We start from the raw sequence: 5,037 nt of genomic DNA, 5'->3' as shown, positions 1-5,037 counted from the left end.
GAGATGAGAAACTAGAGTTTAGGAGAATGTGTAAATGTACAAACTAAAAAGCATTTATTAATGTGTTGGTTTTCAGTAACTTTTCAGTCATGTCTGACTCTTGATGAACACATTTGGGGTTTTCTTGGCAAAGATAACTGGAGTGGTTTCCCATGTCCTTCTCTAGTTCATTTTATAGATGAGGAACTGAGATAAACAGGATTATGTGATTTATGTAAAGGTTCACAAAGCTAGAAAGTGACTGAGGCCAGATTTGAACTCAGGAAAATGAGTTTCTGAATCCACACTCAGCATGTCATACATCATGAAACCTAATTGCCTTATTAATCTCTTACTATGTTAAGATTAATAACTGTCAAGCACTGTTAGGCATTAGGGATACAAATCAGTCAGTCAAAGAACATTTGATAAACACCTGCTATTTAACCGGGTATTATGCTGAGATCTGGATGTACAAATATGAAGAAGTTTGCATTCTATTAAGGATTTATGTGTACCTATATAATAAGTGTATATAAAATAAAAAGAAGATAATTTGGGAAAAGAGCACTAGCTTCTTGATCAATAAGGAAAGGCATCATGGAGAAGGAAACAATTGAGCTGAATTTTGCAGAAAGTAAAGTAATCTAAGAGGCAATAGTAAAGCATATTTTAGGCATTAAGGACAACTAGTAAAAGGACGATGGAGGTGAGAATTGGAATAATATGTATAAAGAATAACAAGGAAGTCAATTTTCCTAGGCCAGAGTGTGAAAAGTTGATTAGTATATGATAACACTGGAAAAAAAAATTTGCAAGGCTAGAAAGGGCTTTAAAAAAGTATTTGATCCTAGAGGCAACAAGGAGACACAGAATACATAACTTTGTAAGATGTGTGCAATATAAATTGGATACACTTGAAGCAGAGTGTACAAACAGAAGACCATTGTGACAATACAAATGAGAGGAATAATGACCTCAACTAGAACAGTGGCAGTGTAAGTAGGGAGAGGGGAATGAATATGAGAAATACTGTGGAGGTAGAAATAACAAAATGTGATTATTAATTAGATATATGAAATAAAACAGAGAAAAGAATCTGGTGTCACAAACCTGAGCAGCTTAAAGTATGATGATATTTTGAATACTCAGGGGAAGGGATATAAATGGAAAGAGAAGGCAATAGGCATTTATTGAGCACCTATTATATGCCTTACAAAATTTACAAACATTATCTCATTTAATAGAAATAAGGAAGTTTGTAATTATGGTAGGCTTTAGGAGAAAGATGAGTTTTATTTTAGACATAAAATTTGAGATGACAAGTGAGTGTAACAGGGCAATTGGTGACCTCTCACTTGATAATTCCAGACCCAGTTTCATGGGTCTATTAAATCATTCAGGCTCTGGGAAGGAGAACAAAAGACTTGCTCTTCTAGTAGAAATATCTGATCTCCTGAACCTTTACTTAACTGTTTAGAGAAGAATTTAACTATTTAATGGCCTGGAGTTATTCTAAGAGGTCTATAAACTGACTAATCTCTATTTTTGAGGAAGCCTGAGGTAAACTAAGTCTCCTTGGTTATTCTAGTTTAATGAACTACTTAAATCTAAACAAATCTCTTTGTGGGGGAATTATTTGATTTCTTATAAAATCATTAACTAAAGTAGATTGAATTTATAATTTAGATTCAATTTATCTGCAGAATTTGGGAAAAAATTCAGGTCAAAATTTAACAAGTTTGTTACTTTCAAGCATTATTATTGTGGTCACGACTATAACTCATTTCAGTCTCTGTAGAAATTTGTCTTCTCTCTACTGGCTGAACCCCAATTTAGAGTAGTTCACTTCTTGAAAGATTCTAAGAATAAATACTTCTATTCTTCACTTGAAATATCTCTGAGTATTTGTAAATTGAATTTGCCATACCACACAACTGGGATATCCAATTTGAAATGGTAAATAGGAAGTTAGAGTTGTGGGATTATACCTGAAACTATTGTTGAATATGAAGAGTTGTTCCTTTCCCTTTCTTTCTGCTTGAGGAGCTGGCCATTACCATGAATGACACTATAATCATCAGAACCAGGAAGTTTATGACAAACATTTCTTCAGCATAAACAGATTGTTATAGATGTCTTTCATCCTGAAAAGACTACAATACTTAAAACTGAAATTTAAGAAAATCTTATCAAAATGTACAAAACAATTCCAGACATTTTAAGTTTTGGATTCAGAAACCATTTTCTTGATAGCAAAACAATAGGTGTTGCTATGATTTATGATTCCCTTGACTATGCAAAAAAAAATGAACCAACTTACAAGGCATAGGTTATATGAGAAGAAAAAGACATCAAGAAAGCAGCAAAAGGAACATTAAGAACAGAATGAAGAAAGTCAGGGATACTGCAAAGGCAAATGTCAGTTCTGGCTGTTATCCATTATGCTAATGATTTTCATCAGAACATAAATAAAGTATGAATATGTAGAGCTGAATTTTGCCTCCATAGAAATTATAATCAAATACATAGCAGAAGGTGAGAGTCATCTAATGAGAGATTATAGAGATGAGAGAAGAGAGGTATAGCAGAGCCATTATATACGCCCAAAATTAGCCAGCAAAATATAAATGATGAACTAGCAATGGAGACTGAAAAGCAGCTGGACAGTTAGAAGGAGAACCAAGAGACAGAAGTCTCACAAAAAATTAGAGTTGGGAGAGTATCTGGGAGTAAAGGGCAGTCAACAATGCCAAATACTAGAGAAAGGTAATGACATATGAGGAGTGAGAAAAGGTTTTCACTTCTGACAGTCAAGAGATCACTGGTAACTTTTCAGAGAATTGAAAGGTCAAAAACCATACTATGAATGATGAAAAGATGAGGGGAGTAGAAGTAACAAGAATAGAGAAGTTTTTTGTTTTGTTTTTGGACCAGAAAGAGAGATATGACAATAGCTTGAGGGGATGAGAAGGGCTGCTGAGAGATTTGCTGTTTTGTTTGTAATACTTGAGAAGGAAGAGGCTTGGACATGCTTGAAGATAGCAGAGAAGGAACTAGTGTAAGGGAGAGGTAGTAGGGTAAACAATTGCAGGGGCAATCTTCAAAAGATGAAATTGGATGGGGTCAAAGGTACATGTTTGCCTTGGGGAAGAGAAAGGCTTTTTTATGACAGATTAAAGGAGGAGAGACTGACTAATGATGTCAAGGAATTGTTAAATATAAAGAAAGGAAGAAGGATCTTATTGGGGGAGGGGAGAAAAAAGAGGGGGAAAGATCAGCATACTGTGATGACTGGCTATATCAATAAGTTCACAAAGGAAGATGGGGAAATAAAGTATCATACGTACAGGAAAAGAAGGGATCTTAGAGATCATCTAGTCCAAGTCTCTCATATTACAGATGAAGAAAAGGAAAGATATTTAAAAACAAGGATCAACTTGCCCAATGTTACACAAATAATAAATGACAGAGTAAAGATTCCAACCCACATCCTGAAATTCCAACTCCAAAATTCTTTCCTCTGTGGTAAATTATTAGAGATAACTGAGAAAATATTTAAATCAAAAATCCTCTGGAAGTACCTTTGACTCTAAAAATTCTCTGATTCTATGACTGTGAAGTCTAGGAAATCAAGAAGATATTAACAGAAATGAAAATCTGAAAGAAAAGAAATGGAGGGAAGAAAATGAATTTAGTCCTAATTGATAAATAGTCAAAGGATATGAATAGACAATTTTCATATGATGAAATTAAAACCATTTATAATTATGTGAAAAATGCTCTAAATCACTATTGATTAGTGAAGTCAAATTAAAATAGCTTGAGGTACCACCTCACACCTCTCAGATTGGCTAAGATGACAGGAAAAGATAGGGATAAACATTAGGGGGATGTGGGAAAACTGGGACACTAATGCATTGTTTGTGGAGTTGTGAAATGATCCACCCATTCTGGAGAACAATCTGAAACTATGCCCAAAGGGCTACAAAACTGTTCATACCCTTTGACCTAACAGTGCCATTACTGGTTATGTATCCCAAGGAAATCATAAAAAAGGAAAAGGACCCACATGTGCAAAAATGTTTGTAGCAGCTCTTTTTGTGATAGCAAAAAAATGGAAAAGGAATGGATGCCCATCAATTGGGGAATGGCTGAACAAGCTGTGGTACATGAAGATAATGGAATATAATTGTTCTATTAAAAATGATGAACAAAATAATTATAGAAAGGCCTGGAAAGATTTACATGAATTGATGCTTAGAGAAAAAAGCAGAACCAGGCATACACAATATCAAAATGCTATCTGTATCCAGAAAAAATATCTAAATAGACTGAATGTAAATCAACACATGCTATGTTTGCTTCTATTTTCTGTATTTTATCTCTCCCATAATTTTTTCCCATTTGCTCTGATTTTTCTCTCCTAACGTGATTCATAAAGCAATGTGCTTTTAAAATAAATAAACTTATGATAATAAACATTAATTTGATTATAGACACATTGAATATAGGAATATCCCAGTGTAAACATCTAATGGGCAATTTTAAGAAATAGTTTGGGATCTAGAAGTCAAAACTGGAAATAGAGACATTTACCAAGAAAACACTGTACATAGCAACAATAAGATTATACTATGATCAATTCTGATGGGCATGCCTCTTTTCAACAATGAGGTGATTCAGTACAATTCCAATACACTTGTGTTGCAGAGAGCCATTTGCATCCAGAAAGAAAACTGGGGGGACTGAATGTGGGATCATAACATAGTATTTTAAACTTTTTTGTTGTTTGCTTGAATTTGTTTTCTTTCTCATTTCTTGTTCCTTTTTGATCTAATTTTTCTTGTACAGCATGATAATTGTAGAAATATGTATAGAAGAATTGAACATGTTTAGCATACATTGGATTATTTGCAGTCTAGAAGAGGAGTTGAGGGAAGGGTGGGAGAAAAATTTGGACACAAGGTTTTGCAAGGATAAATATTGAAAACTATCTTCACATATATTTTGAAAACAAAAGGCTATTATTAAAAATGGTTTGGGAATGTACTCTGA

The 5,037-nt window shown here is 33.8% G+C and overlaps 1 pseudogene; it reads left to right on the top strand.

Annotated features, from left to right (window-relative positions):
* Positions 1–2,040: 2,040 nt before the first annotated feature.
* Positions 2,041–2,430, top strand: LOC100916801 (annotated as a pseudogene).
* The last annotated feature ends 2,607 nt before the right edge of the window (positions 2,431–5,037 follow it).

This window comes from Sarcophilus harrisii, chromosome 3, assembly GCF_902635505.1.
Source record: "Sarcophilus harrisii chromosome 3, mSarHar1.11, whole genome shotgun sequence".
NCBI lineage: Eukaryota > Metazoa > Chordata > Mammalia > Dasyuromorphia > Dasyuridae > Sarcophilus > Sarcophilus harrisii.
The sequence above is the reverse complement of the archived record's forward strand: the minus strand, read 5'-3'. Positions and strand labels throughout refer to the sequence as shown.